The sequence below is a fragment of the Elephas maximus genome, chromosome 10 (genome assembly GCF_024166365.1).
Source record: "Elephas maximus indicus isolate mEleMax1 chromosome 10, mEleMax1 primary haplotype, whole genome shotgun sequence".
Classification (NCBI taxonomy): Eukaryota; Metazoa; Chordata; class Mammalia; order Proboscidea; family Elephantidae; genus Elephas; species Elephas maximus.
This window is the reverse complement of record NC_064828.1, coordinates 10,744,791-10,768,977: the sequence shown is the minus strand read 5'-3', so window position 1 is coordinate 10,768,977 and position 24,187 is coordinate 10,744,791.

The following is a 24,187-nucleotide window of genomic DNA, read 5'->3' as shown; positions in this document are numbered from 1 at the left end:
CTCCCTGGGATTCAGGTCCGGTAACTCCTCTCTACTTCTGAACGGCCTCTTCCTCCCCCTGCCCCTCAGTTCATTGTCTAAGGTTGGCTTTGATGCTCAGGGCTCCCAGTTTGTCACGAATATACTCGTTTCACTTGTTTTTTCAGGTCTTTGTTGTAAAGAGGGCTCGACGGAAGTGTCTGTCTATTCCGCCATCTTGGCTCTGCCTCCGGGACTTAATAACTTTTCGAGAGAGTGGGTGAGCACTCCACAACTGTGAAATGCCACCCTTGACAAGAGAACTCTAAACCCATTATCTATTGCTGTTGAGTCAATTCTGACTCATAGTGACCCTTTAAGACAGAGCCCCTTAGGGTTTCCAAGGAGCAGCTGGTGGATTCGAACTGCTGACCTTTTGGTTAGCAGCTGATCTCTTAACCACTGTGTCACCAGGGCTCCGGGTTGTACTCTCCTAGGAATGTTTAGGATAATTAAAGGATAAACTTCCCTCATGTACCTGTGAAGGAGCTAGTGTAGTAGATGTTTTTAGAGGATGAATGCCAATGTCAAGAGAGCAGATGGAGAGCCCCAGAGAGTTCCAGAGTCTCACCTCTCCTGTGACTCCTCTAGCCTGGGACTGTGGTGGTCACCCAGGAGAATGACGCCTTCTGTCTGCAGCCGGGAGCTCCTCACCCCCCTTCTGCTCTTCTTCCATCCCAGGATCCGGTTCCAGGGACTGTCCCAAGGGCTTAGACATCTGATGTCTGCACCCAAGGACTTCCCCTGTCCAGCTCCCTGACCCTATTCCAGGCACTTAAATCCTCTTTAGGTCAAGGTGGTTGGTGCCTCCGTGCTACTACCAGTGGCAGCAGGCATCCACTTCTCCTGCATCCAGCTTCTGGCTTCGCTTTAGGACCTCTCTTCCTTGGGATAAATGAGAAACTTCACTAACCGAATTGTTGGTTCAACTTCCACTCCTGGTGGCGCCTGTGTAACATCTTACCTCTTAGGGGCTGAAACCTGAGGAAGCACAGGTACCCTGAGGGTTCCTGACATTGTGGCTTGTCCTGCCTGCTCAACATCTCTGCCCTGTTTCACCAGCCCCAGCCTCCCAGAATGACAGGAATGGCTAAAGGGAAGGGCATGAGTGAGACCTTCATGGTTTAAAAATTGCTTTCAAAGTTTCAGATCTGTGAGATGGCTATTTGCATTTTAAGAGACAAGAAACTAGGGCACAGAGAGATTGAGTAATGTGTTTACAGTCACAAAGTTAATCCGCATTGCAGCCACGATGTGAACTGAGGTATTCTGTCTCCTGGAGTTTATTTGTATCTAAACCCAACTTATTACTGAACTACTAGATTTCTATAATGAAAATACTGTTTGTAGCAGCAGAGTTGTGGTACCATCCATGAAGACTCATTATGAGCAGCGGGTTGACACTGTTTGGAGCCAAATGCCATATTTCATTGTGTTGACCTTACTAATGTAAAGCCACACATTTCTAACTTTTCATTGTGAGGAATCAATAGGTAAGGTCTACAGCTGATAAATCAAGAAAAATAGGTATAAATACATGCAGTTTCAAAAGCATAAACTGTTAACAAAAACTCTGAGCAACAGGTCGGGGAGTGGTGAGGCAGTGTGACTGGGTGGCAGGAGAATTTTTTTTATTTTCAACACTTCTGAGTTTTTAACCATGTGTAGGTATTACTTGTATAAAGTAAAAAAAAAGTTTAAAAATGGAAAGAGGAAATGAAATAGAATAAAAAGTAGCCCACCAATGAGCACTGTTTAGTCATATGTGATACTAGGCAGTCAATAGAAAAAATGCAGTACGTCTATATGAATTTTAAGTGAAAAAAGAAAACCGCAGAACAATATGTTAGGCTAATACTATTTATGTGAAATATTCATACACACACACATGCACACACGCGCACACACACACACACACACACACACACACACACACACACACACACACACCAAACTGGAGGGATAAGGGGTGGGGAGGAGAGAAACGCTTTTATAACCTTCTACATATCTGTATATTGTTTGAATTTTTTACAAGAAGCATGCATAATATACTCATACTATGGAACATTCTGCAGGGTCAGAGCTAAAGTGAGTCTGAGTATTTCCCTTTTCGTCTTAGCCATGAAAGAGCCCAAGCGTGAGTACACTGTGGTGTGTTTGAGAGCCAGGATCTTACGCTGACGGTAGTGAGCACGGCCATGGGTTCTCGGCTTCTACGGCCTCCGCAGGACTGTTGCAAAAGGGAAGCTTGTGAATTAAACCATTCCTGTCATTCTGTAACGTGACCACAGAGCTAACCACAAAGCCTGATTCATGTTTCTTCTTTTTGTGTTGTTAGATTTCCTTGCTATGCTTGGTTTTGAGCAGATGCCACTAAGAGTGCATGGGATTTAAGCCCCCAAATCAAGCATCTGGTGATTGTGGAAGGATGCCTGTCTCACACTTTGGAAGCCTGGACTTGGAGTTTTGACTAACGCTGATGCTCGTTAGGATTCTACTGTGACCTTGACTAGTTGGTTATTGACTTTGAGCCTCAACATTCTCATCTGCATCAGGGGGATGCTTACGTTATTTATCCCACAGGGCTGTCGTGAAGATCCAATGAGACAACCTATACGAAAGCCTTTGAAAAGCATAAGTACCATACAAGCAACTGTAAAAGATCATTAGTTTATTAGTCTTGGTAATAAAAAAGATACTTAATGCCCAGTGACCACAGGGTTAGAAAATGTCCTGTTTCCCCTTTCCATCCCCTGCACACACACACACTCACACACATTCACACTGCCAATCAGCCCTTCCATCCCTGGAGCAGCCACTGTGCTGATGTGACTCCTGGTGCCAGTAATTCACTGTGGTTTTAATTTACATTTAATTGTATTTTTCTGACAACTAATACTCACCCTGAGAAGTTCCTTCTCGTCCCTTCTAGTCAATCCCCTTCCCTTCCCCAAAGCTGACCACTGTTGTGATTACGTAGTTTCTACCACAGATAGGTTTCCCCGGCTCTATAACTTTATATAAAAGGAACCACACAGTATACACTTTTTTGTGTAAGGCTTCTTTCATTCAGCATACTGTTTTTGAGATCCATCCATGTTATTGTGGTTATCAGTGGTTTGTTCCTTTCAGAAGACATTTTTATCACAGTGAAGATTTCCTAGTTTATTTCAACTTCTTTTTTGTGTAATTTCTATGTGGGAAATTCCAACCTATTCTTCACATTTCTCGTCCAATTGTTAATCAATTTTTTGCACAGTTTTGGGTCTGTCGAATTTTGGATCTTTAAGTTTTTGTTTATTTCTGTTTTTTTATCATGCCCAGGTAGTTTCCTTCTTAGAGTCTCTTGGAGGCTGTACCAGAGCCAAAGCTATTTTAGAATTCTTTCTTTGAAAGCATGTATACGTTGCCATGCTAACACTAGCTGGATTGTGTGTGTATTTATCCAAATGTCCTATTTATTCCTATACATACCACATGCCGTCGAATCTACTCCAACTCTTGGCGACCTCATGCGCGTCAGAGTAGAACGGTGCTCCATAGAGGCTTCAGTGGGTGATTTTTTGGAACTAGATCACCAGGCCTTTCTTTTGAAGTGCCTCTGGGTAGACTCGAGCCTCTAACCTTTAGTTTAGCAGCCAGGAGTGTTAACTGTTTGCACTACTCAGGGACTCCTTCCTTAGGTTATGTATTTACAGTTGAATTATTCACGTAAACACTTAGTTTAGAATACCTACTAGTTTCTGTAGAACTCACCAGTTATTCATGGTATTTGATGAAACACTTTAAGTACAGAAGGAACCCACTTCTCTCTCTGCTCCTTTTTTTTTTTTTTGGTGTATTTGACTTTGCAGTTGGGTCTAGAAGTTGCAGAGGTATGCATCTGCATCTCTGGTTACAAGAGAGAAGTGCATAAAGCAGCCAAAGCGAGCTTTTGCTGTTTGGAAGAATGACTTCCATGCCATCTGCAGACAGCAGGCTGTTTGAAAGCTGCGCTCCCCTAACCCCACTCTAATAACTGAAGTGGCTAAAGAAGAGGGAGTTGCAGGTGCTGTGTGTCTTCCCACCTCTCCTACCTTTCCTCTGAACTCTCAGTCTCCTCTAGCTCCCCTCTCTTTGTACCTACCCCCCTTTTTAATTCTCCAGAAACAAGGGCCACCTTGTGCAGAATTGTCACCTCAGCCCCCCCCCCGCCCCCAGGAGTCCCTTTGCTTCCTGCTCCTCCTCTACTTCTCCATGCCCAGCCCCCACGTATCAGCCAGGGTTCAACCAGAGACACAGAACCAGCGGGAGATACGTTAAGACTTACTACAAAGAATGGGCTTACATGATAGTGGGGACTAGAAAGGCAAGTCCAAAACCTGCAGGGCAGGCACCCAGGAAGCGCAGAATGGGACTCCTGGGTGTAAGCTGAACCTGTTTTCTACAAAGGAATTTCTTCCTCTTCAGGGAAGCCTGAGTTCTACTCCTAAGGTCTTTCAAATAAATGAGTCAGGCCCTCCCAGATCGTCTAGGGTAATCTCTTTTATTTATCATGGACATTAATCATATGAACAAAATACCTTCATAGCAACACCTAAATCAGTGCTTGATTGAATAACTAGGGGCTATATAAAAAAAAAAATAGCCAAATTAACCCATAAAACTGACCTTCACACACAGTTTCCGATAGTATTTTGCTTGTACTTACTGCCTTGACTGGTAATAAAATGTTAACTAATGGGAGCTGGATGTTTCCCAGGGGTATTTTCATTTTATGAAGATATCTTTTTTTTTTTCAATTGTACTTTAGATGGAGGTTTACAGAACAAACTAGTTTCTCATCGAACAGTTTGTACACATATTGTTCTATGACTTTGGTTAACAACCCCACAACATGTCAACGCTCTCCCTTCTCAACCCTGTACCAGTTTTGAAGATATCTTGAGAGCCAAAGAAATGAAATAATCATGAAATAAAAATTGCTAAGGCATGTGTGCGTTGGAGTGGAGTATGGGTGGAATGAAAACTTACACCTACTCCAAATACCAGGCCTGCTACTTGCAAGTATGGTCACCTTCTCACTGTCCCACATTTCTCCTTCAGTCCCCTGGGATATCAGCCATTCTTAGTCTTTTATTTTATCTCCATGAACTCCTTCACCTCCCTACCAACATATCTACCCACTGCCTTCCCACAACCACCTCCAGGTTCTCTCCTATGTACACACCCTGAGATCCACATTGAACACATCCATGGGCTTCCCCCACCCCCACCTCCCTGTGCATGTATTTATAGGCTGCATTTTTCTTCCATGTTCAATCCGCTTCCTGTAAAAATTTTTAGGAAGACCAAATTATTCTTTCATCCATTCAGAAAATGTTTATCTAGGGCATTGCCTGGTGGTGCATGTAAACAATTTCTGGGCCAGAGGACCTTGACTCCTAGTGCATGGGACAGAATGAAATGAGCCCAGAGAACAGAGGAAGGAGCAGTGTGTTCTGACTGGGGAATGTGTGAGCGCTTACAGAGTCCTTCAGCTGGGATTTGAAGGTTAGGAAGGATTTTGATGGGTGGAGAAGGGTATTTCAGGTTGAGTGAACTACATGAGCAAATGCAAGGGGGCCTGAAGATGCAGGGGGAATTCAGAGCCTGCTCATGGGTTTGGATGTATCATGTTGATGCATGGATATTCTGTCTTAGAGGTAAATCCCTTCAGGAATGTATCAGTTGTCCCATCTCGTTTGTACTACTTCAATACATCTCTCTTTTCCCTTGGCTTGTGTATCTGGTTTATTGAATGTGCTGCAATCCAGAGCATCGTGAGCAGAAACTAACAGTAGTAGTGGTCTGCTGCCAGATCCTTCCTTCAAGAGGGCTCATTCTCCTAGCTGCTGGGCATGTTGGCTGCTGATGCCTCACAGCTGAGGTTCTTTCTGAAGGGTGCTGACTTGCCCAAGTTTATACCTCTCCCCAGGGACTCAGGCCCTTGCCTCACTTTAGGACAACTCAAATGGCTGTTGCAGCTTCAGAGCTCTTCGTAGTGGTTCACCTCTTCTCCTTCTACCCAGCCCTGCTTCTTTCACTTCCTAACAGGGTTTGTTCCTGAAATTACCCTCCAACAAACCATTTGCATGCAACGTTCTGCCTCAGAATCTGTTTCCTAGGAAATCTCATCTAAGACAGTTGGTGCCAGAGATTTCTGAGCTGAATTACCCACTGGCTGGCTAGGAAGGAGGATGCCATCACTGGTGGTTGGTGAAGTACTGGTAGTGCCCGGATGCAGCTGTACAGTTGTTAAATCTTTCACTGGTGGTGGACTGGTGGGACACAAGTGGGAGGAAGTGCATTGCGAGGTGTAATAACCCAGGTCTTTGAGGTGTGTGGGGGAAGTAGTAACTATAAGGACCATGGGATTGAATGGTTCTTGCAGTATGCTATTGAATTATTGGAGGGGGAAAAAAAAGATTGAGGGTGATTAACCTCCAATTTAAGAAGAAATATGAAATCCAGAAGGTTTCCTTGGCAGCATATAAGTAAACTCTCAGATCCTGCCACCAGATGACAGCAAAAGTTGATGATCAGGCGCAGGACCTTATCTCCTCTTTGGAGAAGAATGAATTCTCAATCATGGCAAGTCTGTTACACTGAGAGCATGGTCCTGATTGGGAAAGTTTGGGATCCTGAGACTTGAGGTGGGAAATCTGCATTGATGAACTTGAAAATCTTGAATCTGGAAGTTCCACTGGATCCACTTGGCCTGAAGAGGTAGCCCATTCCTTTCTATTAAAGGCTGGTGGTCCCCCTTTACTTAAAATAATGTGGAGACCTTTGCCTTATAAGACAGCTTGCACTCACCCCCCAGAACCAACCTCATCTCCCTTCTAGCCCACCAGACCAATTACTAGGTCAAGTAATAATCTAACCCATCACTCCCTTTAGCTGCTAAAGGGAGAAGTGGACCACATCCTGAAGGGACTGCGGGGTCTAGCTAACGTGTCTTGGCAGGAGCTGGAAGCATATATATGGGACTAAATCCCAAGGATGTGGGCTCAGTGGGGGTGAGATACAACACTGGATAAAGGATACAGGATTTAACACCCTGTAAGATGGTGTTAACTTGCTTCTAGGATGGGTGGTCTGTGGGGATGTTAACTTGCTTCTAGGATGGGTGGTCTGTGGGGAAGCTTTGAAAAAGCCATGGCCTGCACTAAGTGAAATGGAAACGTTGGGACTTCCACGGCAGACAGTAGGGGAAAGGATCACAATGCTCAGAGACGTGTGCGTGCTAGAGTGGACGTGGCATAGAAGACTAGAAAACCCACCTGCTGACTCTTTCCACAGGAGTACCTGGTCGATACTCCATTTACTGGTAAAAAAAAACTGGTAAGAGGGGCTTAACTGAGAAACTCAGCTGTGACTCTTTGTAGTAATTCTCCTGGGGCTGTCAGCAAGGTATGCTGTTACAGAACCGGCTCCCAATAGCTATGAGGATGATAGATTCCTAAAATTTGGCGACCAGCTGGTAGCTCTGAGAACCTCGGAAGCAAACTGTGCACAATTATCGTAATGAACAGAAAAGGGAGAACGGCAGCCAGAGGAGGCTGCCACACAGGGAGCTGTGAGGAAAGCTGTGGACAGGGTTAAGAGATAATGGGCCTGGGGCAAGATGGGTGGATAAGTGGTAAGAGTATTGCTCCATCTGTGAAATAAAAAAAAATCAAGGATAGATGATCAGGAGGCCAAGGGCAGCCACCAAAACAAAAATCATGATTACTTACAGTTTCTGAGCCTGAGCCAGTGTTCTGGCCCCGAGTCCAATGTGTGAAATCTGTTGTCTCAGGTGTATCTTTGCTAGAGAAAGGTAAAGTGATCTCAGATAGAGACCATTGATCTGACTGACGCATTCTTTTCCATCCTGATAAGGAAGGAGAAGAACAAGCATTTGGCATTCATGTGCAGTGGACATAGTGTGCATGTATGTTGTTGGCCCAGGATTGGGTTAGTTTTCCATCTTCTTATGTAATAGAGTTCAAAGAGGTCTTGACCACCTGTAGATGCAAGGTGTCACTTTGTTCTAATGTGATAAATTCTGTGATAAAGTTATATTTATGACTTCATCAGACTGGATGAGCAAAAAGTGACTAGTATGGAGGCCTGTGTGATGGCTAATTTTAATGCATCAACTTGGCTAGGCTATGGTGCCAGCTGTTTGGTTAAACACTAGCCTAGATGTTGCTGTGAAGGTATTTGGTAGATATAATTAACATTTCCATTCAGTTGATTTTATGGTAATGTGGGTGGGCCTCATCCAATCAGTTGAAGGCTATAAGAACAAAAATTGAGGCTTCCTTGAGAAGAAGGAATTATTCCTCAAGACTGCCCTACAAACTTTGGATTTTAGACTGTAATATCAATTCTCTCCTGAGTTTGCAGCCTGCCAGCTTACCCTACAGATTTCCTACTTGCCAGCCCCGACAATCACGTGAGCCAATTCTTTAAAATAAATCTCTGTGTGTGTGTGTGTGTATACACACGAACACACGTACACACACACACACACACACATATATACACACATACATGTGTAAAACCAAAACCAAACCCATTGCTGTCAAGTCAATTCTGACTCATAGCGACCCTATAGGACATAGTAGAACTGCCCCATAGAGTTTCCAAGGAGTGGCTGGTGGATTCAAACTGCTGACCTTTTGGTTAGCATCTGAACACTTAACATACATATATCCTATTGAAAGAGCCCTGGTGGCACAGTGGTGAAGCGCTCAGCTGCTAATTGAAAGGTTGGTGGTTTGAACCCACCAGCTACCTCATGGAAGATGTGGCAGTCTTCTCCCATAAAGATTACAGCCTTGGAAACCCTATGGGGAAGTTCTATTCTGACTTATAGGGTTTCTGTGAGTTGGAATTGACTTGCCATCAACGAGCTTATCTTTCTGATTCTGTTTCTCAGGAAAACTCTGAGTGATATATCATGGAAAGACACTTACGCCCCAGAAAGCGGGAGATAAAATCTATGAAGATTCAGAGACCCATTATATCGGTGAGATTTTTAGAGGTCCAGTGGTCTTGGACATGCCAGGACAACCTCTCTAAAGTAAAGGACAAATTACTGCATTTACACCTCCCATCAACTATTTTTTTTTTTTTTTTTATCAACTAAGCAGGAAGCACAATACCCAGGAGACATTTTGAGGTTCCAGAGACACCACATTCCACACTTGGGGTACTTCTCTAACTCATTTACTGAAGAACAAGAAAGTCTTCAGCAGTGCAGTGGATTTCTCTTATATATGTCCTTTCTGGCTTTGGGTTTATAAGTGTGCCAATAATGATTGGTTGGACTGTGGTCTGGCCTGTGATTTGTCTGTGTTAATGCACTTTGCAGTGATTGGTCAATTTACTATGCAAATAGGGTACAAAAAGCCACCCAGTAAGATTGAATGACTTGTGGGGATTGGTTGGTTTGTGGTCCTGTGGGGAGAGCCATGCCTTGAAATTGATAAGGAGCTTGCTTATATAAGCAGCCAACCTGACAGAGGTTTTTGAAAGGCAATGGGAGAGAGAGGAGGAGGGAACCTCCTAAAAGAGCTACAATATGGGTCAAGAGCTGTAACACTGAAGACGGCATGAAATGGTGCAAGGTAGAGGCAAGCACAGAAGAGCCCAGCAGAGTCCAGCAGAGCCCAGTGGCAGAGAAATGGCTGCAGTGGTACAAGTGGCAGGAACCGTGGCACTGGCAGGTAACTGTGGTGGGTTTGCTGGCCCAAGGATAGAGGCGGCTGTGGTCAGTTTTCTGGCTCACAAAGAGAGGCAGCTGTGGTGGGCTTGCTGGCCCACAGAAAGAGGCAGCTATGGTGGGTTTGCCAGCCCATGGAGAGAGAGAGCTGAGCACCTTTGGGTAGGAGGCTTGCTGGCAGAGCGGGGTACTTGTTGACATAGCCAAGAGAGCTGTAACACTTACCTGAGCAGGGCAGAGGCGTAGAAGGCAGAGGCCTGTGTCAGCTGACACAGCCAAGAAAAGGGCCATTGGCTGGCACAGCTGAGAGGGAGCTGAGAGCTATCCTGATTGGAAGCTGTCATGCTGATGAAGTTGGTCCTGATCCCGAGTTGTAGCTTGTTACTTTCTTAGTAAACCACACAACTCTAAGTATGGTCTATGAATTGTGTGGCCATTGTAACAAAGTATCTAACCCAGTAGAGAGTAGAGAGTGCTGTGGGTGGAGGGTGACCCATGTCAGAAATGGCGAAGAAATTGGAGAGTGGGGGTATGTCTGATCTCTACCTCCTAGGAACCAGCTTTGTGCTGATTCTGATTTTTATCCTCTGTGAATCTAGACACAGAGGATAAAAATCCTTGATTGTAGCTTCCCAGGGCAGGAAATGTCTCTGTAGCAGGTTGTGAGCGACACTGTTGCCTGGGCCTTGTGGCCTGGCAGACCCTATGATGTTAGAGGTATCCGTGGTGGGAGATAGACCTTGTGCAGTTTATGATAAGCCCCGATAGGAGAATCACTATGTAGACCTGAGATTCTGGAACAGGGCCCATCACCTTCGGGGAAAGACTATGGACTTTTGGAAAATCAGCCCCTGTTGTGTTACTGGGGCCTGGTAGAAATTGAGCATCTGTGTGATGGTTAATATTATGTGTCAACTTGGCTAGATCGTGATTCTCAGTGGTTTGGCAGAAATTATGTAATCATCCTCCATTTTGTGATCTGATGTGAGCAGCCCATCAGTTGGAAAGAGAGTTTCCCTTGGGGGTGTGGCCTGCATCCAATACCTATTTGGATGTTCTGGCAAAGCTTGCTCTCTCCCATCTTGCGTTTGTGTCATCATCCTCTGACCTCCGGTTCTTGGAATATGAGAAGCCTTCTGCCTGCCACCTGACCTGCAAATTTTGGATTCTCCAGCTCCGGCAGCCTCCAGCCCCATAGATTCAGGACTTGCCAGCCTCCACAATTGTGTGAGCCATTTCCTTGAAATAAATCTCTGTCTATATTTTTATATGTGCTTCACTGGTTTTTCTCCTCTAGGGAACCCAACCTAAGACGTTTGGTACTCAGAGAGTAGTTCTAGAGGGACAAAGTCTTAAGGATGAGCTTTCTGAATTGGTTCTCAAATCTGGCTAGTCTTAAAGGCTCTAATGATTCTAATTCCAGTAGTGAAGAGGATACTGCTAATCCATGGCATGAGGTGGCAGTAGAAATATGTAAACTATCACCACCATTGGATCAAATATTTGTGAGAGACAAGGCTCTGGGTGTTTGTGTATTTGATACCTTTCAACATTTCTGTCAAACTGGAAGGTATAGGGAGGGTGGTTGGTTGGTCCTGCTTTTACTAGACGAAGTGGTGAAAGAAAGACATAAGTTCAGGGATTCAGAGTCACAGCTCAGGCACCACATAAAAGACCTGAAGGTTGTCACTTGTGCCCTGAAAGAAAGCCTTATATCTTGTAGTAACAGAGCTAATATTGCAGAACACCAAACATTGAGTCTTATCCTAAGAGTGGCTGAATTACAACGCCAATTAAATTCCCAGTGCTGAAGTTAAAGCGAGAGCATGGGCTGGGAAGAAATGGGATCCTGAAACTTGGAATGGAGACATATAGGAAGATAATCAGAAAGCTGGGGACATGAAGCCCCTAAATTCTGTTGAATCACTCTTGCAAACAGAACCAGCCCTCTCACTCTCTTCTGAAGAGATTACTCCAGCTTTGTCGGCTAAGCCACTCTGCCAGTAAAACTATTATCTCTTCCACCCCCATCTGAAAAGATCAGCCCAGCTGTGTCAAAAGAGCCTTTGTCTGAGATACTGCCTGGACCATTGACTAGGCTATTGCCTGAGGCAGGTACCTTATAAGCCGTTCTGAGTGTCCCCAGGTTGCACCCCCCACCACTCATTTTTGCTTCTAGACCTATAACTAGACTTAAGTTCCAGTGAACCCCAAGAGGTGAAATACAAAGTGTGACCTGTGAGGAGGCTTGATTTTTCTGATATATACAAGCAGAAACCTGGGGAATATGTGTGGGAATGGCTATTAAGGGTGTGGGATAATGGTGCAAGAACATGAAGTTGGATCAGTCTGAGTTTATTGATATGGGAACACTAAGGACAGATTCTTCATTTAATATTTCAGCTTGAGAGGTTAGAAGAGGATATAATAGTTTATTTGCTGGTTGACTCAAACATGGATTAAGAGGTGGCCTACACTAAATCAAGGTGAAATGCTGGAACTGCCTTGATATACTGTAGAATAAGGTATCCAAAGATGTAGGGAAATTGGATTTATCAGGCTGGACAAACAGACCCACCCAGGGAGTGCCCAGAGGACAAACTTTTCACCAAAACTGTGAGGAACACAACATGGTTGAATCTGGAGAACATTAGGCTGAGTGAAAAAAGTCAATCACAAAAGGACAAATATTACACGAGACCACTATTATAAAAAAAACTCATGAAAAGGTTTTCACACAGAAAGAAACAATCTTTGATGGTTATGACAGAGGGAAGGGATGATGAGGGAAAAACACTAACTAGACAATAGATAAGTGGTAACTTTGGTGAAGCGTAAGACAGTACATAATACTGGCGAAGCCAGCACAACTTGACCAAGGTAAAGCCATAGAAGCTTCATAGATACATCCAGACTCCCTGAGGGACCAAAATACTGGGCTGAGGGCTGGAGGCATGATCTTGGGGGACATCTAGTTTAATTGGCTACATAGTTTGTAAAGAAAATGTTCTACATTCTGCTTTGGTGAGTAGTGTCTGGGGTATTAAAAGTTTGGGAGAAGGGAGAATGAAGAAAAGCAAAGAAACAAGGGAAAGATTAGTTCAAAGGACTGATGGACCACAACTACCACAGCCTCCACCAGAATGAGTCCAACACAACCAGATCGTGCCTGGCTACCAGCAGTGACTGCTCTTACAGGGATCACGGTAGAAAGTCCCAGACAGAGCTGGAGAAAAGTGTAGAATAAAATTCTAACTCACACACACACACACACACACACACACACACAAAATAACAGACTTACTGCTCTGACAGAGACTGGAGAAACCCTGAGAGTATGGCTCCCAGACACCCTTTTAACTCAGTACTGAAGTCACTCCTGAGGTTCACCCTTCAGCCAAAGATTAGACAGGCCCATAAACCAAGACAAAATGAAATTTCTAGGGGTACAGTAGCGTAGGACATGTCAAGTTAATCCTTCTAAAGTGAAGGATAAGTTTTTGCATCTGGCCTCTCCTACGACTAAAAAAGAGGCACAATGCCTGGTGGTCCTCTCTGGATTTTGGAGGCAACATAACCTTCGTTTGGGTGTGCTACTCTGGCCCATTTAGCAATGACTGGAAAAGCTGTTAGTTTTGAGTGGGGTGCAGAGCAAGAAAAGACTGCAACAGGTTTAGGCTGCTGGGCAAGCTGTTTTGCCACTTGGGCCATACGATCGAGCTGCTCCAATGGTGCTTGAAGTGTCTACGGCAGACAGAGTTGCTGTTTGCAGGTGTTTGGCAGCCACTTAAGATTTTGGGACAAAATCCTGCCAACTTGTGCAGATAATTACTCTCCTTTTGAGAAGTAGCTTTTGACTTATTACTGGGCCTTAGTAGTGACTGAACACTTAACCATGGGCTGCCAAGTTACCATGCGGCCTGAGCTGCCCATTATGAGTTGGGTGTTGTGTGACCCACAGCCATAAAGTTGGACGTGCACAGCAGCACTCCATCATTAAATGAAGTGGTATATACAAGATTTGGCTTGAGCAGGGCCTGAAGGAACAAGTAAGTTACATGAGGAAGTGGTACAAATGCCCATGGTCTCCATTCCTGTCACTGTCACATTACCTTCCTTCTCTGTCTTAGTCATCTAGTGCTGCTATAACAGACATATCATAAATGGATGGCTTTAACAATTTTTTTTTTTTTTAACAAAGAAATTTATTCTCTAAGAGTCTAGAAGCTTAGGAGTTTAGGAGGCTAGAAGTCCAAATTCAGAGTGTCGGCTCTAGAATTCTTTCTCTCTCTGTCAGCTCTGGAGGAAGGTCCTTGTCATCAGTCTTCTCCCGATCTAGGAGCATCTCTGCTCAGGAACCCCAGGTCCAGAGGATATGCTCTGCTCCTGGGGCTGCTTTCTTGGTGGTATGAGATCCCCATGTTTCTCTGTTTGCTTCTCTCTTTTATGTCTCAAAAGAGATTGGCTCAAGATACAACCTAATCTTATAGATTGATTCCTGCCTCATTAACATAACTGCAGCTAATCTTACCACATCAATATCATAAAAAATAAATTTACAACACAGGAAAATCATGTCAGATGATAACATGGTGAACAATCACACAATATTGGGAATCATGGCCTAGCCAAGTTGACACATATTTTTGGAAGACACAATTCAATCCATGACACTCTCCCACTCTACACCTATGGCCTCAAGGAGAGTTCCTCATGTTCAGTTGACTGAGAGAGAGAAAACTTGTGCCTGGTTTACTGATGGTTCTGTGTGATATGTAGGCACCACTTGAAAGTGGATAATAGCAGCACTACAGCCTCTTTCTGGGACCTCCTTGAAGGACAGTGGTGAAGGGAAATCCTCCCAGTGGGCAAAACTTCGAGCAGTGCACCTGGTGGTTCATTTTCTGAGGAAAGATAAATGGCCAGATGTGCGATTGTTTACTGATTCATGTGCTGTGGCCAGTGTCTTGGCCACTGAAAGGAACATAATTGGAAAATGGGAGACAGAGGTGTGAGGAAGAGGTATGTGGATAGACCTCTCTGAATGGGCCAAATAATTATGTAAAGATACGTGTGTCTCATGTGAATGCTCATCAGAGGGTGACCTTGGCAGAGGAAGATTTTACCAGTGAAGTGGATAGGGTGATGTGTCCTGCAGATACCACTCAGCCTTTCTCCCCAGCCACTCCTGTCATTACCGATGGGCTCATGAACCAAGTGGCCATGGTGACAGGGTTGGAAGTTATGCATGGGCTCAGCAATATGGACTTTCACTCACCAAGGTCACCTTGGCTACAGCCACTGCTGAGTGCCTAATCGGCCAGCAGCAGGGACCAACATATAGTCCCCAATTTGGCACCATTCCTCAGTACAATTAGCCAGCAACTTGGTGGCAGGCTGATTACATTGGACCACTCCCATCATGGAAAGGGCAGTGTTTTGTTCTTACTGGATAGACACTCTGGATATTGATTTGCCTTCCCTGCACACAATGCTTCTGCCAAAACTACCATCTGTGAACTTATAGAATGCCTTATCCATTGTCATGGTATCCCACACAGCGTTGCCTCAGATCAAGGAGCTCGCTTCACAGCAAATGAAATGTGCTAATGGGCCCATGATCCTGGAATTCACTGGTCTTACCATGTACCTCATCATCCTGAAGCAGCTGGCTTGATAGACACAATTATGACACCAGCTAGGTGGCAATACCTTGCAGGTTGGGACAATGTTTTCCCGGGGGCTGTATATGCTCTAAACCAGCATCCCATAATTTGGCGCTGTTTCTCCCATAACCAGGATGCATGGGACCAGGAATCAAGGGGTGGAAATGGGAGTGGCACCACTTACTATTACCCCTAGTGACCCACTTGCAATTTTTTTGCTTCCTGTCCCTGCGACCCTATGCTCTGTGAGTCTAGAGGTCTTAGTTCCCAAGGGTTGAATGCTCTCACCAGGAGACACAACAAAGATTACGTAGAACTGGCAGTTAAGAGGAAACCCTGGTGGCGTAGTGGTTAAGTGCTACAGCTGCTAACCAAAAGGTCGGCAGTTCAAATCCACCAGGTGCTCCTTGGAAACCCTACGGAGAAGTTCTACTCTGTCCTATAGGGTCGCTATGAGTTGGAGTCGACTCGACAGCAACGGGTTTTGGGCAGTTAAGAATGCCAGTGGGCTGCTTCAGGATGATGAGGTACATGGTAAGTCCAGTGAATTCCAGGATCATGGGCCCATTAGCACGTTTCATTTGCTGTGAAGTGAGTTCCGTGATCTGAGGCAATGCTACATGGGATACCATGACAGTGGATAAGGCATTCTGTAAGTTCACAGATGGTAGTTTTGGCAGGCTTCTGGTGTCTCTGGATCAACAGGAAAAGAAGGGAGTTACCATATTGGCTGGTGTGATTGATCCTGATTACCAAGAGGAAGTCGGATTGATATTACATAATACAGGTGAAGAAGAGTAGGTCTGGAATGCAGGAGATCCTTTAGGGTGTCTCTTAGTACTGCCATGCCCTGTGATTAAAGTCAGTGGAAAACTGCAGCAACCCAATTCCGACATGCCTTCTAATGGCCCAGGCTCTTCGGGGGTGAAAGTTTGGGTCACCCTCCCAGGCAAAGAACCATGACCAGCTGAGGTGCATGCTGAGGGCAAAGAAAATATGGAATGGGTGATGGAAGAAGGTAGTTCTAAACATCAGCTACAACCACATGACCAGTTGCAGAAACAAGGACTGTGGTTGTTATGAATATTTCTTCGTTGCTTTTTTTTTTTTCTTATATGTGTGTGTGTGCATAGATGCCTTTGTTTTCTTTCCACCCTTACCCCATTACTTATTGTAAAATACAAGATGTAAATGGGGTTAGTGCATTTTCAGTTGTAAGCATGTTAGTTGTAACATGTTAGGCACAAGTATGACTTTATAATTGCCTCTATTAGAGATTATGTACGTTTTAAGGAGGCGTGTACTGGTGCCAAGTTGACAAGGGGTAGACTGTGATGTTAATGTTATACGTCAGCTTGGCTAGGCTGTGATTCTCAGCGGTTTGGCAGACATTATGTAATTATCCTCCATTTTGTGACCTGATATGAGAAGCCAATCAGTTGGAAAGAGAGTTTCCTTTGGGGGTGTGGCCAGCATCCAATATATACATGGATGCTCTGGCAAAGCTCACTCTCCCTCTTTCTGACCCTCTATTTGTCCTGTCATCCTCTGACCTCAGGCTCTTGGGACATGAGAAGCCAACAGCCTGCTGTCTGACCTGCAGATTTTGGGTTCATCAGCCTCTGCAACCGTGTGAATCAGAAGAAGTCTGGAGCTTGCCACCTGATTTGGGACTTGCCAGCTTCCACAATTGTGTGAGCCATTTCCTTGAAATAAACCTCCCTCTCTATATTTATTTATGGAAATAAATCACTCTATGTATTTATTTATGGAAACCCTGGTGGTGTCGTGGTTAAGAGCCACGGCTGCTCATCAAAAGGTCGACAGTTTGAATCCACCAGGCGCTGCTTGGAAACTCAATGGGGCAGTTCTACTCTGTCCAATACGGTCGCCGTGAGTCAGAATCGATGACATCGGGCTTGGGCGTATGTATTTATATATGTGCTTTACTGGTTTTGTTCCTCTAGAGAACTCAGCTGAAGACAGTCTGATTGTGTGGTATCGCATATCCATGTGGCCCGAACTTCCTTTTGTGAGCAAGGTTCTGTAAGGACACCTCGTGGGCCTAATAGCAGCCCATTGTATTTTGGAAGTGGTGTATCTCGATTGGGCACAAGTGGGGACACAGGCACAAGTAAACTCCAAGAGCAGGTGATCCAGATCCCAGTGACATTTACAAACTTTGCCCCTTTTATGACTTTGTCCAGTACTTCCTGGGTGAAAAAATGCCAGCAAAATCTTGTCTCAGTAATGTCTAACTAAAAAAACAGAAATTATTCCGGGTATTTGAAACAAAGAATTTAGTATAAGGAATTGTTACACTCAGTGGTGGAAGAAATGAGAAGCACACAGGTGAAGGTGAGGCAGTCCAGAGGTGAGCAGCGGCTGACAGGAGGTGGTGTTCCTGGAACCCAGAGGTTGGGATTAGCTGAAGTGCCAGTTGTCAGTTTATTGCCTTCCCACTCTGTGTTCTCCTTCATTGCCTGTTCTGCAGTAATGGAGATGGACCCCATGGTAGTCATAATTCTGAGATGGCCCGCAAGAGTCCCACCTCCCTGGTTGTACATGTCCCATTTGGGCTGGACTGTGAATATGATGGATTTTGCTTCTGTGATTAGATTATATCACATGACAAAGGTGAAGGTCTTTTGAAGATGTAACTGAGGACCCAAATCAGTTGACTTTGAGTTAAGCAAAGGAGGGTTTTCCTGGGTGGACCTAGCTAATCAGATAATCTCTTAAAAGGGGCTAGAGTCTTTGGAGAGGAGAGATTCAGTGTGAAAGGGCCTATGGAGGGAGCCACATTGGCAAGCATGGCCTCTAGTTGCCGAGAGTGGGCACAGCCACAGGAAAACGGAACCTCAGTCCTGCAACTGCAAGGAACTGAATTTTCCAGCAATCTGAATGAGTGTAGAAGCAAGTATTTCCCCAGTTGAGTCTTCTGATGAGGTTGCAGCAGGCTGACACCTTGATTTCAGCCTTGTGGGACCCTGAGTAGAGGACCAAGCCAAAAAGTGCCGAACTCCTAACCCACAGTAGTTGTGAGATAATAAACTGGTGTTGTTTTAAGCCACTAAGTTTGTGGCAATATTTTAAAACCAAAAAACCAAACCCAGTGCTGTCTAGTCGATTCCGACTCATAGCGACCCTATAGGATAGAGTAGAACTGCCCCATAGAGTTTCCAAGGAGCAAGGAAGCCATAAAAAACAAACACAGGCCTTGTAAATGGTTCTCCGTTGTCAGCTGGCATGATAATAAGCTTTGTCAGTAGAGGGCGCTGGGGAGGCATTGCAAGGGGAAGGGTTATTACTGATTTCTGCGCGCTCCTCTCACCAGGGCTCCTGCAGGTGCCGGCTTCCGCACTGCCTGGCTCCTGCTGCAGGTCCTACTCCTGTAGTGCGTGCAGCTTCCGCGGCATCCTGTAGCCAGCAGTGCACAACGCTCGCAAAGGACAGTTTCTCCTGGTACCTCCTAAGCCAGCTTTGCTGCGAGTTGCCGTGTGTGGCTCCTCACTGTAGATAGCTTCCCTCAGTACCCCACCAAGTTCTGCTGGTGCGGCACCTCAGCGGACTTCTCCACCATCCCCTGAGCCACACTGCTCCATCTCCAACAAGACCTGGACCTTAGTCTTGGTGGGATTGGGAAGAATCTTCCTTGGATGCTCCATCTCAGCACTAGCGTGTGCCTGCACCCTACATTTGCTATTTCCATACTCTTCAGAGTTGTCTTTTATTTCTTACCATTCGGTCTTGCATTACTCTCGTATCTGTTTTAGTTCATAACTCTTTCTATTAATTATTAAGCTTACCCTGTTTAAATTATCACATGGTTTCTTACTCCCACCTGGTTGGATGCTGACTGGTACACCTGATAGAACTGGTGGGGAGCTGGCGCAGAGAGGAGAGCCAGCCACTGCTCCAGTTGCCACCTGAGGCAGAGAGGGGGTGGGAAAAATATCCCGGCTTCTCCTTTACCCTCCCCTTCCAAGCTCCCAGGCTCCAGTCTCTACCAGTGTCTCCCATTGGCCAAACTCAGCTGTAAGGCAGCTGACACAGAGACCAGAAAACACAGACAGGTGAAGGGTGAGGAACAGGCCTGAGGGCAAACAGGACTGGCAAAAAACCCTGCAGTAGCCATTGATATTAAGGAATTAGCTCCATGATGGAAACCCTAGTGGAGTACTGGTTAAGAGCTATGGCTGCTAACCAAAAGGTTGGCAGTTCAAATCCACCAGGCTCTCCTTGCAAACTGTATGGGACAGTTCTACTTTGTCCTATAGGGTCGCTATGAGTTGGGATTGACTTAATGGTGATGGGTTTTGGAATCTTATGATGAAATATAGCTAGGCTGTATTTGATCTCTTTATTAAGTAAATGAAACTGAAGCCTATCCCTCCCCCCACCAACCCCGAAACATGTAATAGAGAATTTTCTGAAATCTTAGAAGGGAAAAAAATATTCTGAAATCTTCAGCTGTTAATAAAATATTAATGTGTATAAGTGTACTCTTTGATCTAGTAAATTAAGTGAGCAGTTTAGAAAAAATAAGATAAAGGTCAGTGAAAAATTAATTTCAAAGTCAGCACTCTGATAAGTTCATTCAAGAGATGTTGACAAGATTTTATAGGAAGGCCGAAGACTAAGGCAATAGTTTAAAAATAACTTGATCCACTGGCATTTTTTATCGAAAAAAAGAAATTGGAGACTCTGAACTCTATGTATTATTGACCCTATCATGTTACAAAGAAACTGAGTTTTTATATTTCATCTTACCATCTGGTCTGGAGAGTCTTTGGAAATTATTTGTATTCAGCAAGAGAAACAATTTGAAGAGTACATTTTAAGAAAATAAGGACTACTTTTAACAATTTTGAATGAAGCATGATTAACATATCCTAGCTAATTTAGATAAAACTATCCCAAAAGGAAAGCTGACTATTGGGATAATTTATTTATAATGATTGAAATCACACTTTCTGATTCACAGAGGAAGAGAATAAAGCAATAATTGTTGGTGGCCACTTGGATATCTACACAATAAGATGAATAAATTTTGTGAAAACTCCAAAGCAGAAGAATCATTGTCTTTTTTTTTTAAATAATTTATTTTATTTTATTTTTTGTTGTTGTAGGGGATATACACAGCAAAACAGACACCAATTCAACAGTTTCTATATGTACAATTCAGTGACATTGATTACATTCTTTGAGTTGTGCAGCCGTCCTCACCCTCCTTTCCTGAGTTGTTCCTCCTCCATTAACACGAACTCACTGGCCCCTAAGGTTCCTATCTAATCCTTTGAGTTGTCGTCAATTTGATCCCAGATAGATAGATCTTAAAAGAGCACAATGCTCCAGGTAGACGGTCTCTATTACTTAAGCTAAACTACTGTTTGGTTTTAAGGAGACTTCAGGGGATATTTTTGTTTGAGGTTTAAAGATGATCTCAAGGCAATACAGATTTGTGGGTTTATCTAGCCTCCATGGCTCCAGAAAAATCATTGTCTTTTTGAATAAATTTTAAAAAGATTTAAAGTTCTTTGAATGAAGAACAATTTTGCCGTTAGTTTTACTAATTGTCAGAAAGCATTGGTATGCCAAATTATTACTACTTACTGTTATGAATATTAGTTGGCTATCAATCACCATAATGCTAAAAGATAAAGATGAAAAAAAAAAATGAGACACACATCCTCCCCCACCCCAATAGAAATAGATAATGAAAGTTGTATTGATGAAGAAAGGCCTTGGTGTTGGTGGTGATCTCTGAACTTTACTCTTGATCTTCTAAAGCTGCAGGTCCAGAACTTCAGTTGCTGTCTTACACCTAAGAAAATTAGCTTATTGCATGAGATCGATTTGTACAAAAGAAGTGAATTTGTAATAAAACGTATAATTGCCAAGCCCTCTGATATTCATTTAAATCACTTAGTCTCTCTTATCCCACTGGTAGAATTCCATATGGAGACCTGGGTTTGACTCCTGGACAATGCACCTCTTACAGCTACCACCCATCCGTCAGTGTAAGACAGACAGCAAAGGCCCTGAGATCAGAGGGGGCCTGTCTGAAAAATAGCGAAGAGACTGGTGTGGTTAGAGGAGAAGCAACTGAAAGAGAAATAGACTGTACTATCAGGGAGGTAATAGGGGGTTGAGTGTAGAACCTAGAGACTTAGTAAGACAGAGAACAGAGAGGCCCCCAAATCTGCAAAAAAATAATAAGAAATGGGCCAGAGCACAGAAACAAAGCCATTCCCCAGTACAGTGGGGCAGGGAATCTAAAAATAGCCCACAAACTTCCTTAAAGTTGCCTTTCAGAGGCAACCGGAGAAAACCAGGAGAAAACCAGGTCCAAGGACATGCACAGAACATCCACCTGAGACCCCTGTATGACCTTCCACCAGAGGCAGTGAGGGGCTACAGTCCCAGCCGGGGAATCGAACCCACGGAGCAAGAGCCTGTACAGGCATGACACCCCAAAATAAGTCCTGCTATGAATCCCAGAGGCGTCCAGGACAGAAGCCATCTTGGAAAGCTACTGCGCATGCACCTTAGTTAACATATCCCCACCTGTGCCTATGAATAAACATGAATCTTTTCCAGCCCAAGAACTTTTAAAAACTCAGGCCTGTCTTTTGTTCTGGGAGATAAGGGTAAGCATTGCTCTATGCCCTCCTCGTCTCCGCTTGCAAGCCTCTTCAGTAAAGCTTTGCTTGTATAGGAAACTACGTGCCTTATCTGCTCATTCTTGACCAGTGAGAGGCAAGAACCTTATTCCAGTAACAAACGGAGGCTTCTGTGTTGCTATGATGCCAAACAGATTTCAGCGGAGTGCCCAGACTAAGGCAGACTAAGAAGAAAGGCCTGGCAATCTACTTCCAAAAATCATCCAATTAAAACTGTATGGATTGCAAAGGTCCAATCCACAATGACCATAGGGACAGTGCAGGACCAGGCAGTGTTCCGTTGTGCGTGAGGTTGTCTGGAAGTGGAGGCCAACTTGATGACAAATAACAACCAGAGAAGTCTAACGAAACTAAATTAAGGTTGGTAAAATCTGTAACCAAGGCATTAATAACAGAAATAATATTTCTTCTGACACATAACAAGTACTTAGTTAGGGGCTGCTATTATTTGCAATAGTGCTTTACAGTTTACAGATCTCATTTATATGTCTAAGAAGCATATGAAATAGTGGGTCTGGTATCAACCATGCTTCTTTTTTACTGATGAAGAAAACAGAGGCTCAGAGATTAAGTGACTGGGCTAAAATCTCGTAACTGAAATAATCAACATCTGTTGTTTTGGTTGGCCCAATTTCCTTCCTTCTTTTGCTAACAAGCCTCTGATTTTCCTTAAAGAAACTATCCCTGTGCCTTTCTATAACCTTTTTTTTTGCTAACAAGCCTCTGATTTTCCTTAAAGAAACTATCCCTGTGCCTTTCTATAACCCCTTGGAGGCCTGCCAGTCAAAGGGCCTTGCCTCTCCCTGTTATGTGTGGTCCAGGCAGGTCCTTCAGGGTCCTTTATAACCCTGTCATGGATTGAATTGTATTCCCCAAAAGTGTGTGTCAATTTGGCTAGGCCATGATTCCCAGTATTGTGTGATTGTGCACCATTTTGTCATCTGATGTGATTTTCCCATGTCTTGTAAATCTTGTCTCTATGATGTTAATGAGATGGGATTAGTGACAGTTATGTTAACGAGGCAGGACTGAACCTACAAGATTAGATTGTGTCTTAAGCTACCCTCTTTTGAGGTATAAAAGAGAGAAGCAAGCAGAAAAACATGAGGACCTTATACCACCAAGAAATAAGAGCCAGGAGAATAGTGAATCCTTTGGATCTGGGGTCCCTGTGCTGAGAAGCTCCTTGACTGGGAAAGATTGACAACAAGGACCTTCCCCCAGAGCCAACAGAGAAAGGCTTCCCCTGGAGCTGGCATGCTGAATTTGGACTTCTAGCCTCCTGGACTGTGAGAAAATAAACTTCTGTTTGTTAAAGCTATCTACTTGTGGTATTTCTGTTATAGCAGCACTAAGTAGTTAAGACAACCCCCCCGGACTCAGAGCTGGTCTAGGGGTGGGCATAGGATCCAAGTAATTTGGATCTTTTTTAAAGGGTTTGGAATTAATGCTGGGGGGTGAGTTGGCCTCACTTGGGAGCTGTAAGGACCAAGAATACCTGGAGCCATTTTCCTAGCACGCTGAGAGATGTTGGCATGAAGCCAACACCCTAAAGAGGGAGAGAGCGGGAAAGGTTCCTGATTTCATTTTGGAAATGGATACAACTATCCCTGAAGCCATTTCAAGATCTGTCCTGAAGTACAACGCTGTCAGTGGTAGGATAATATCTATATGCTTACCAGGAAGACCAGTTAATATGACTATTATTCAGATTTAGGCACCAACCACTAAGGGCAAAGATGAAGAAATAGAAGATTTTTACCAACTTCTGCAGTCTGAAATTGATCAAATATGCATTCGAAATGCATTGATAATTACTGGAGATTGGAATGGGAAAGTTGGAAACAAAGAAGTAGGATCGTAGTTGAGAAATATGGCCTTGGTGATAGAAGCGATGCCAGAGATCCCATGATCGAATTTTGCAAGACCAACGACTTCTTCACTGCAAATACCTTCTTTCACCAACATAAATGGCCACTATACACGTGGACCTCACCAGATGGAATACACAGGAATCAAATTGACTACATCAGTGGGAAGAGATGATGGAAATGCTCTATATCATCAGTCAGAACAAGGCC